This window comes from Hydra vulgaris, chromosome 09 (genome assembly GCF_038396675.1).
Source record: "Hydra vulgaris chromosome 09, alternate assembly HydraT2T_AEP".
Lineage (NCBI taxonomy): Eukaryota > Metazoa > Cnidaria > Hydrozoa > Anthoathecata > Hydridae > Hydra > Hydra vulgaris.
The window spans coordinates 37,562,432-37,575,156 of record NC_088928.1 but is presented as its reverse complement, the minus strand read 5'-3'; the positions used below and the strand labels follow the sequence as shown (position 1 = coordinate 37,575,156).

The 12,725-nt window shown below is 27.2% G+C and overlaps 1 protein-coding gene and 1 long non-coding RNA gene across 5 annotated transcripts in view; one reads left to right on the top strand and one right to left on the bottom strand.

The window, feature by feature from the left end:
• The window catches only part of LOC136084757 (uncharacterized), a 53,277-nt gene extending 40,784 nt beyond the window's left edge, over nucleotides 1-12,493 (top strand). The window contains exon 5 of the long non-coding RNA XR_010640828.1: nucleotides 9,075-12,493. This is a non-coding gene — a long non-coding RNA (uncharacterized LOC136084757). The remainder of the gene's footprint in view (nucleotides 1-9,074) is intronic.
• The window catches only part of LOC100203999 (uncharacterized), a 30,000-nt gene that overhangs the window by 14,489 nt on the left and 2,786 nt on the right, over nucleotides 1-12,725 (bottom strand). The window lies entirely within an intron of this gene.

The window sequence follows — 12,725 nt, the reverse complement described above, 5'->3', positions numbered from 1 at the left end:
ATTATTGGTAACAAATTCTTGAACTCTTTATCTGCGAAACTCATGGCAGCTTCATTTTCATTTTCAGAAAGATTACATCCAAAATATCTAGGATCTCTTGTGTTTGCCAGGAAATGAGCATCACTGATAGCCTGAAGGTATCTAGATTTAATTTTTTTTGTTAAAAATGTTTTTCGTTTTTTTTCGTTTGTTAAAAATGATAAACTGTTTATCAAATCTTTAAAAATTTCAACAGTGTCACTTATTTTTGTTTGATTTCTTTGCAACTTATCTAGAGCTACTGCAATTGGTTTTAATATTTTTAATAAATCTTCTGTGTTTCGCTTTATCTGTATATCTTACTTTTTTACCAATCATGGGATCTAAGTCTTTATTTTTTTCAAACATAGTGAAAATGATGCTCCAGTTGTTGACATATTTTTCAAGTGAATCACATACTGAATTCCAGCGAGTTTCAGTAGGAAGTGGCAATTTTGTTCCTCCATTTAATTTATAAATTGCTCCAGCTTTATGATTATTTCTTATATATTTTATTATTTGTGTAACATTTGCTTACATTTTCAATGTTAAGATCATTTGCTAAAAGATTCAGTATATGAGCAGCACACCCATAAGTTATGATAATATCTCTTTCAGATGACAGTACTTGTCTCATTGATTTCATATTAGCTGCATTATCAGTCACAAAGCTTTTTACTGTGCATCCAAATTTACATCTTACAGAATCTATTGCTTCTTTTGCTAAATGTGTAAGATATTCACCAGTATGTGAATGACCAGAAGTGTTGATTGTTTCTACTAAAATGTTAATTTTATCTGTAATTACAGAGATACAAACTAAAGGTTCATTATGCTCATTACTCCAGCCATCAAAAGACATGGCTACAATTTTCCCAATTAATACATTACATTTTTCAATTTCTTCTGCGTAAACCCTATCTAATATTTCTCCTCCAATTTGAGTTCTATTAGGTAGAGTGTATCCTGGATAAAGCATATTGATAAATTTTTTATTTTTTATATATAAAATTCTTTGTATTCAACTGTTCTGAAGCTAGAGTTTGTATTGTATATAAATCTACCAAGTTGCTTTATTTGATCTATCAAGATCAAATAAATCTTTCTCTTTGAGGCTTGATTGTGTGAAAAACTTATCAATTTTCAAATATTTATCAGCTGTATATATGTATGTATATATATATATATATATATATATATATATATATATATATATATATATATATATATATATATATATATATATATATATATATATATATATATATATATATATATATATATATATATATATATATATATGTATGTATATATATATGTATGTATATATATATGTATGTATATATATATATATGTATATATATATATGTATATATATATATATGTATATATATATATATATATATATATATATATATATATATATATATATATATATATATATGTATATATGTATATATATATATATATATATGTATATATATATATATATGTATATATATATATATATATATATATATATATATATATATATATATATATATATATATATATATATATATACATATATATACATATATATATATATATATATATATATATATATATATATATATATATATATATATATAAACACACACTCACATATATATATATATATATATACACACACACTCACATATAAATATATATACACATATATATATCATTAAGAAAACTTCCTGATGAAATAAGTTCATCAGGAAGCAATGCTTCTTGATGAACCTAATGAAGGAGAAAAAGCCTGTGGAAGAAAACAGATAAATAAGTGTTGTTACTAATTTATTACTGCTCTGTTCTATAAGAACACTGAGGACTCTATTCTATGAAAAAACAGAAAAAAAAATCATGAATTTAAAAAAAATATCTATATTTAAGATTATTTTATTTGTTATATTTGTTAACAAAACCCTGTTAAAAAACTAAAGTTTTCTGTTTTAAGTTCAAATCTTTTTTTAAAAAACATTAATTTGGTTTAAACCAACATTTTTTTAATTGGTTAAAACCATGGTATAAACCAATGGTTTAAACCATTTGGTTAAAATCATGCAACCCTGCTTGCTTATAAGATTTTTATTCAAGGGTGATTCTAGGAATAAAAGTAAATGTTTTGGGAAGAGAGGCAAACCCTTAAAAACTTAAATTATATACTTTCATATATTTATATTTTTACATAGTATAAGTATTATATACTTATATTACATATATACTTATATTATATTAAAAAATCATAAACAAGGTTTTTGAGTCCTAATTAAGTCTTAATCAAAACAAACACTTAATCTCTCATCTTGAACTAAAACAAACACTTAATCTCTCATCTTGAATCTAATAACTTACATTTTATCATTTGAGCTTGAAAAGGATCTCACTTCTGCTACAGCATGGGGCTCTCAGTGGATGTTGAACTTTAACTCAGATAAAACTCAATTTTTTCAGCTAATGGTTACCGCAACTATATAGATCCTCCTACATTTGTAAATGGTAATGTACTTGACAAGTCATTTACACTTTGTCTTTTAGGATTAACTTCTTACTTCTGATCTTTTTTGGAAACCATATATCAAAAACATTGCAAAATTAGCATCTGCTAAGGTTGCATCTCTATATCCTGCTTGTCACTTTCCTTATCTGGATTCCATTCTTTATCTTTATAAATTTTTAATTCGTTCTTGTACGGAATACTGTTACCATATCTGGTGCAGATTTTCGACTGATGCTCTTTACTTTTAGATAAGATGCAAAAACACATTGTAAACATAGTTGAACCTTCTTTTGCAGCTCACTTTCAACTATTGTCACATTGTCGTAATGTTGCTTCTCTTTCTCTTTTATTATATATATATACACCCATTATAGTATTTATAAATACTATAATGGGCGGTGCTCTAAAGAGTTAGCATCTTTTGTACCATCTACTAAAACTCATTCTTGTGTTACTCTCCATTCAATTAAAGCTTGTCATTTTACTGTGACTGTTCCTAAGTGCTACAAAAATTCTTAATCTCTTAGTTTTTTTCCTCAAACATCAGTTTTTTAAAATTGCCTTTCATTTTATTTTCTTGATTCATACAATTTGCAATCTTTTAATTCATCTGTTAATCATTATCTTGCTTTATAAACTTCATCTTTTGTCTTCCAGTAACTTTCAATTCTAATATTAGTTGCTTGCAGCCTTGTTGGAAGTAAAGATGTTTAAAAAAATTATAACAATAAAAATGCTATAAAAAAATCCTCAAAACTAAAAATTTCTTAAATGAAATGTGTCAAATACCAACTATTGGGTATGCGTTATTTCAGCTTTTACAGAAACGCTTTATTTTATCGACCAAAATCTGTGCCAAATTTTTTTAAGTCTGTTTTGCTATGATAACGTGTTTAGAGATTATAGTTTTTAGAATTTAATATTAACTTAGATATTTAAAAAGCAGAATAATTGAACTTTTTAGGAGGTTGTTATCACATATAGTAAATATGAACATAAGTTATATCATTAGAAAAAATTAAATATTACTCACCAATTAAATTATTGTCATCTAGTAATAAATAAACACAGTTTTTTATTTTTTAAACATTAATTTTATTGCCAATAAATCTTTAATGATTAAAAACATCAGAAATATTATTTTAAATATAGTGAAGTATTTGTTAAGGTTATCCTTATATTACCAAGTGTATTACTTACACGTAATTTAAATAAGGTAAATTTTAAATAAATTTGTCCATAATCTAATAACTTAAATTAATGATTAATCTGAGTTGATAACTCAAATTGATGATTAAACTATTCAATAACTTAGCGACTGGATTATGGACAAGTAACTCATTGTCTGAACTTATAGTAATACTAATTCTATTGCTATACGTTGAAACAATTAGTTATTTGTGTTTATATATCTATATTTCATATATCTATATTTGGTATAAGTTTTATAAAATACTTATTATTAGTTGTCTTAAAAAAGTCAATGATAGACTAATGATTTTTTTTTTTTTTAAATATTTTAGTTCCAAGTTGTTATTTTTTTGTAGTGTTATGTGCCCCAAAAATAAGTGTTTTTATATAGTGAAGCTAAAAATTATTTAACTACTTTTCCGCTACCTTTGCAAATAAACATTGATTAAACAGTGAACAGCGCTACAAGTGGTAGGATTGGGCATATAGTTTTTATATTCACAAACAATGGTGAGTCATTTTAAAAAACTACTCAACATGTTGCAGAGCAATATAATCTCATAATTAGTATATTTGTACATAACTCAGGTAATGCATCTTGTAAAAAGATCATATATTTAGGCAAAAAACTTTTTGAAGTTTACAGACTCCAAATATTTTATTGAATTTTGTAATGAAACTTTTATTAATGTTTATTCCTCATCTTTAACGGCATATTCATTACAAACTGTTCAAATTAGTTCAGATACACTTTTGCATATTCTTCAGTAGTCTCATCTTCTGCCTATATGAATGCTTTAACTTTATTAACTATTGAACCTTTGACATCTGCAGTTTATGGTATAAAGCTATTAAATTACCAAATCTTTTAAGGACAAAAATTAGAGACCTGAAAAAAAAATTTCAATCAAATAATATAGTGAGCATATTCATAATTTGAAGGCTACAAAAAAAGGCATTGAAGATAAATTAAAAGCAAATGTGAAGGCAAATAAAAATATAATGCTGATATTAAGGCAAATAACAGTGATTTTTTGTTTGAAAAATCAATTTTTTGATAGAGGAGAATGAGATTACAAATTTGAATGTTTCAGAGATGAAAATACATATGAAAATGATAATTTATAACATGTTGATAAGAAAATAGGGCAATGTATTGGTCATTTTTACTGATATTCCCAATTGCAGTATTGCTGAACAAATGACTTGTGAACTAGTCATTATATCAGAACTGCAATCACCAGAATGGGTTATATATGGTGGAAAACAATCATCTTACTATAAAATTTTATACTATGATACAAAAAAATGTTTACATTAATAGCGCTCAATTGATATCTAAAGAAAATGAAAAAAAATAAACACTTGATAGAATTTTTATTATTTTATTGAGTTAATTAGAATGATAATTTGTTAATAAAGTTAAAATTCTTTTTTAATTTAACTGCTGCAGAGCAAATTAGATGTGGTATTTTACTAGTTACTTATTTTATTTATTTTTAAGAAACTGTTTATAGACAGGTTAATATAAGGTAATATGTAAAAGCAGAACAAAAAATTTAAATTTTTCAGTTACCTCAGATTTTTTTTAAATTTCAACCAGTGGTACCTATCAATGTAACATAAAAAAAAGGAAAAGTTTGAGCTCCCAAATCCAAACGGTTCAATAGTTATGACATTTTAAAATTCAGCCTAAAACGTTCTATTTTTTTCCACATCCACCATTATGGACTTTGTAGTAGTACTTTTTAATGAATAATTTAAGATCTAATGGAAGAATGGGGCTAAAAAATTGTTACCTGGCCATACCTCTTATGGATTCAGTTGTGATGTGTAAAAACAGTTTTTTGAGGTTGGTTTTGATACACAAATAAAGTTTTGTGAAGTGAATTGTCATGTAAAAATATAGTTTTGTGACATCTGCTGTGATGTATAAATATTGTTTTGTGATACCAGTTGTGTCGTACAAATATAGTTTTGAAACACCAGTTGTATAAACATAAAAACTATTTTAATTTTAGATTAAATAATAACCTTGAAACATTCCTTTACCCAAAACCTCTAACAAGCCTTCACTTGGAAAGAGAAAGATAAAGCAAGTCGAATAAGCAGTTATTAGGAAACTTGCAAATGCTCTGGATGTCACTGAAACTGATCTAGTTGCACTAGACAACACTAGAAGTTCTAAAGGAAATTCAAACTAAAGCTGGTAATCTAGACTTCCTTGTTGAATCCAGGAAAAAAAAAAACTTTAAGTTTTTAACAGAAGGCACCAACTTCAAATTTTGACATTGACCTCAAAATCTTGATCTATCAGAAAAGTAGCAAAAGAGTTTTCAGTTTCAAAACATAAAATTCAAAATGGAAAGTTTTCGCGACCGAAAAGGCATCATAGCATACCCTGATGTGGTCTAATGGCATCGAATCGACAAACATGTTATAGAACTTGTAAAGCTTTTTTACTGTAATGATGAGTATTCAAGGCAAATACCAGGAAAAAAAGAATGTAAAAGTGTTGGCAAAAAAAATACATGTCCAAAAAAATTGATTTTGTAAAAGAACAAAGACCATAAAATTGGATTTTCTAAATTTTGCAGTCTTCAGCCTAAATGGTGCATTCATGCTGGTCCAAAAGGTACACATTCTGTTTGTGTGTGTACAACACACCAAAATATTAATAATGTTAAGTGTTGTAAGCTATGAAACATCTTACCATGAAATCATTGAAAAGATTGTCTGCAGCAGAAATTTGAAAGTTTGCATGATTCACCGATGCAATAGTTGTCCTGGCATACAAGCTGCCCAAAATTATTTCCAGCAGTATATATACTTGTTTATACATACAAAATGATGATCAAAAAGAGCAATGAAAATGAACAGTCAGTGGATTTTAAACAGTGGACAACAGCAGATAGAACTGAACTATTAACAATAAAACTTCAATTAAATGAATTCATAGAGTTCTTGTGTGAAAAACTTGATAAAATTACTTCTACTATAATTATAGCAAAATTACAATCTAGCTATCTGAAGCATCTCAAAGAAACAATTAATATTAATGAGGCTATTGGACTTGCAGATTTTGCAGAGAATTACACTTTTGCACTGCAAGACGAGATACAGAGTTACCATTGTAGAGTCAATGTTCTCTTCATCCAGTGGTCATATACAGTGTTCTCACTGGCTTGCTTTAAACATAGGAGAGTGCCGAAAAATTATTATATAACTTAACTTTTTTATTGGGCTCTCTCCTATGAAAAAACGCAGGCAGTGGCAACATTGGTCATCTACTACAAGAAAGTAAAATTGGAAATATCTTTTTTGTGTAATTTCAGTTGATTTGAATCATGATGTTGGATTTATCAATGAAGTTATGCATAAAACCATTATTCATATAAAAACTCATCTTTGTCCCACGATTACAAAAATTCATTATTTTTCTGATGGCTGTATAAAAACTGAAATTTTTTTTACAATTTATGTCACCATACTCAAAATTTTTCTGTTTGTTGCATTTGCAATTTTTTTGCAACAAGCCATGGCAAATCTCCATGCGATGGAATAGGTGGCACTGTTAAAAGGCTTGTTGCAACTGCTAGCTTACATAGTCAAACCACAGGTCAAATACTGCCTTCTCAAGCAATGTTTGAATTCTGTCAAAAGTCAATCAGTGGGATTATATTTGTGTACGTCACTGCTGAAGAAATGGAGCTAGTAAGAAACAAACTTACTGATAGACTTTTAATAGCAACCACTATTCCTGGGACAAGAAGTTTCCATCAATTTATACCTTCTTCTCATTGAATTATAAAAATGAAAAGGGTAGCTGATGATAATTTTGCTCTAACATTTGACTTCCTCAATAAGCAAAAATATGAAACTGTTAAAATTGACTGCTATGATGTCACAATACCTATTTTGCAAATACGATGAATTTTACTGGATTGGTATGGTTAAAGGAGTTAATAAAGAGAATAATGATTTTATGGTAAAGTTTATGCATCCACATTATCCAATTCAGTCGTACGACTGGCCAAAGCAGGATGATAATTGCTGGGTGTCAAGAATAAATGTCATTTCTCTTGTTAAAACACTGTTAACATCTTCTGGGCATCAGTATCACATCTCAAAAGAAAAAGAAACTCTTTTTGAACAGCGTTCATCTTGTCAGTGAAAGTTTATTAGTATTATACTTTCATTATTTAATTCTATCAACTTCATTTTTAGTAATGTTGGGTTATTCCTTTTCATTTTAATTTTTGAGCTTTTTTTCAATAAAGCAGGTTTTTACTATTTTTCAAAAAAAAATTTATTTTAATTTCTCATTTTTAAACACAATATTTGAGCATGCAACCTAAAACTTGAGCATGCAACCAATATTTTGAAACAATACTTAATTATTAGACATTAAGTAATAATGTTAAGTTAAATTATCATACTTAATAAACAATTAAATTATATTTTCAATGTGATGTATTGCAAATTATATTTCCATGTATATTTTTGAAAATATTGATTATAAATATGCAAGTTATGCAAAGCAATATAATTTTTTTATTTTCTTTCAGAGGCTTAAAATTTTCTAAGACCTCTTATTTCACATTTAGAGTAAGGCAACTCCAGAAATAAGCGAAATGTAGACCAAAGTAAATAATTTGACTGTTGATAATCAAAATTTAAAAAAATTATTCAACACCTTTAAAAATGATCAGGTACCAATTTTCAGTCATATTCTTCATCCAGAACTTAAATTATTCACACAAAAAGTATTGCTATAAATTCTATACGGAGAACGGAGGCCAAAAAAAGGATTTTTTTGGCTAAAATTCAAAATGACATATCATTTTTATGCTTTAAGAAACTAAAATCATCTTTTTCATAAAGATAGCCTAAGATCTAAAACTTTATTTGAAAAAAAATTGAATCCATAAGACTTGTGCAACTCTGAGAGTTAATGAAAGCGCAAACCATGGTACCAGAACAAAAACTTTAACAGACCATTTTAAAATCAAAAAATAACTATCAAAAAATTTAAATTTCATTATTTTCTCTACATGTTTGAATTCAGCACCCTCAAAAATAGTCAGTTACCAATTTTTAGCCACATTCTTGCACTAGATCTTAAATTATACATTAAAAAGTACTACTACAAAATCCATAATGGCATATTTGGTAAAAAAAAGGAACATTTTAGGCTGAATTTCAAAACGCCATAACTTTTGAACCGTTTGGACTAGGGAGCTCAAATTTTACATTTTTTCATGTTTCATTAATACGTACCACTGGTTAAAATTTAAAGAAAATCTAAGAGGTGACTGAAATTTTTTGATTATTTATTTAGATATGCTTATTATAAATGATAGGCTTGTCAAGAAGTGATTTTATGGTTTGGCGTCAAAACCACCCTGTACATAAATCAAAATGGATCTTTTGTATATGAAGGCAAAGACTTGTCAAAATTTAAATTTCAGTCTTCTAGTGGCAGAAAAGATGGCAGAAGAGGTGATAAAAGGAAAGAAAAAAAAAAAAAACATATTTGTTAACCACCTATCTGGTAACCTATACATACGCTTACTAATATGTGTATATAGATACATTTATAGGTGTATCTGCATCAACTATTGGTAGGTATATGCACAGTATGTATGTATAGTTTTTTTTATAAGTTTATATTTGTATATAGGGTAATTCTACATCAAATCATCCAGTCAGAAACACGTGTCTTCTTTTTGTGTTATAATTTGATACATTATTCCTAATTATAAAAAAAATATCACATGCAAAATTTCAGCTAAAAATGTTGAGCTGTGGACAACATGTCACATAATAGAGCCGAAAATATTCATCCTCGAAAATATCATCGAAATATTTCACAACCGAAAAATTTAGAAACGAAAAGTATACTTTCATTGCAGGATCGAATTACAAAATCCTTTCTTGCGCCGAAAGTTTTAGAACCGAATTTTACAACCGAAAAAAATTCGGATCGAATTACAAAATCCTTTCTTTTTTTATTTTAATTTAATTTAAAAACTTTATTTCACGACTTTCGATCAAAAATTCAATAGAAATTTTTTTGGTTCTAAAATTATTTATGACATTTCGATTAATAATTCGATCGAAATTTTTTTGGTTCTAAATACAATTATGACTTTCGATCGAAAATTCGATTGAAATTATTTCGGTTCTAATTTTTTCAGTGATTATTTTTGGTTGTGTAATAAATTTCTCATATTCGGTTCTAAATTGAAATTTACGATTCGGTTGAACCATAGGACGCCGTTGACAAGATACTTCAATTTTAATATTGACCTGGTTTCCCAAAATGACCCGGTTTTCATAACATTCTGAAAAACATATTTCTTAAAAAAAAAGAAACAAAAATGGCAAAAATATGAAAATAAACATTTATAATGTTTTTATGATGCTTTTTTTGAAAAAAACAACTGAAGCATATGGAACTTTAATTTCAAAGATGTATTATTTTTTCAAGAAATTCCCAAAAAATAATTGTAAATAAAATAAAAATAAGTTAATCGTAATTTAAAAAGTTACTTAAATATACAAGATTTTAAAAGGTATCGAAGATGTAAGTTATTTTGACTGTGCTTGTAATAGTTAACAATATTGTTTCCATTTTACTTGTACTTCTTCTATTTAAGCATTTTCTAATACCTAGTTTCTATCGGAACTAGAGCAAGCTTTTTGTTTTTTTTTTTAAACATCTTCGCTTCCAACAAGGCTGCAAGCAACCACTAATTAAAGTTGGAACTTGTGGAACAGATAGTTTTTTTCAATATGTTGGTGCTGAGAATAAAACAGTAGTTGTCTCTTTCAGGCCGGTTAAAACAGGTTGACAGACCTTTTGGGTGAAGAAACTAAACTTTAGCACCAACTTTTTCTAGGTTGGTTTCAGTTACAATGCCGATCCACCACTTATTATCTTTAGACTACAGCTACATAACCTCCTAAAGTGACAGTATCAAGTTGAAATATATCTTGTTTCTTTTTAAGATTGTGGATAATTGTATAATTAGTGTCCTGTACTACACCTCTTTGCCCCAACCCTGTTATCTCCAAGATGTATAAATCGATGAAAGCTATGAGTACCAGGTAGAGTTGTTACACCAGTGTTCCTTTCTTTTTGCTCTTCACGTTGCAATTGTAAGTCCAATCCTTTTATGTAAATGAAGTTAACAACTTTGATTTTCTCAATACAAAATTCATGCATAACATTTTGAGTAACTTATTTGTATTCTTTATATAATACATATAGTTACTTTAAATTACACAAAAGCAGTTTTTTTTGTTTATGGACATTCTTTTGTATGCTAACATAACCTTTTTTTCCAGGCATAGTTCTACATAAATCACTTGAGTCATAAAACAATTTAACAGAATCTTCTATTTCTTTGTGTAAGACTTTACCTTTATACAACAGAGAGATAGCTAACAATCCTTTTTATTAAAAATTTGTTGAGCCATCTTTGTTTGGTATTCTGTAACTGTAAAGTCATTTTGTACTTCTAATATTGACCAACTTGGGGGTGCCAGTGTTAGAAGTTGAACAATAGTTCTTTTGTCAGAACATAGAATTTTTTCTTTTATCAAGCTCATAATTTCAGCAAAGTTTTCAGCTATCTTTTTTATGTTATTTGTTTAATGACAATGTTCCCTCAAAACATAACAGTTTTGAGGGAACATTGACGTTCTAGTAATGTTACTTACCATTTTGTTGATGCCCGCAACTTTTCGTTTTCGTTCTGAGAGTGTATGTTTTAATGACTTTAAATAAGATGTTAGAGATGATATATTAAAATTTTCGAGTTCTTCATTGATTTCCTGTCTTTTTGATTTGAATGATGATATTAGAAAATCCTCATCTTGTTCAGCCTGACTTTGCTTCTCTTCTTTAAGATCTTCTTTTCTGGCAATCTTTTGTTAACAAGGTTTGCAAAGTTTCTTTTCAGGAGAAATATTCAAACTACTTCTTATCATGACTTGTGACTCATTTATCATAACTACTCTAAAATTTTCTAAAAGTAATTGAATTGTATAAAGCTAATCTGCACAATTGTTTAAAACATTGTTTATGTTTTAAAAAAGTATATTTATATATTAAAATATTTAAATTCTACATCTACTTACTTGTAATTTTCTTTGCGTGTTTATTGAATGGATCATAACATGCTTTCTGCCATATAGGATACATTTTCAAATATTTTGTAGTATGTCTTTCATATTTTTTTTTTTTTTAGATTATTCACCTCCCCAAGGCCCGAGGAGGGGACCACTACAGTCGAGGAGGCTACTTATTTTTTTGTGTTTTTTTTTTTTAGTTGTTATTTGTGGTGCAACCCTCTCTCAACTTTTAAACTCCAAAACACGAACCTTGCCGAGTAAGGCCGCTGCGCGGAGAAACTAAGTTGAGCGCGGTACTTCCAGGGACATGGTGGGAGTCGAACTCCGAACCTCTCGCTTACAAAGCGAGCGCTCTTACCACTACACCACTACCGCATATAATATTGTTAAGTTTGATAGTTCATTACAGCGTAATGATATAGTTTTTTTTCTTCATTATTTAAAGTTTCAATAACATCTTGTTGGCTTTTGCATGCATCTGATGTCATTAAGCCAAAAGAACACATCTTATAATAAATTACTTAGTATGAATGTATTTCCTAGAAAAAAGAGAAATCTTCTTTCCTACCTAATTTTCAGTAAAAAAAAAAAAAAAAATTTAATATAGAAACAATTTAAACCTTTTCAGAATCCTTCTGCTGATTGATTTTTTACACTGACAGATACTGTTAATTTTATTTATAGATATATTTTATATATATATATATATATATATATATATATATATATATATATATATATATAATATATATATATATATATATATATATATATATAAATATATATATATATATATATAAATATATATATATATATATATATATATATATATATATATATATATATATAT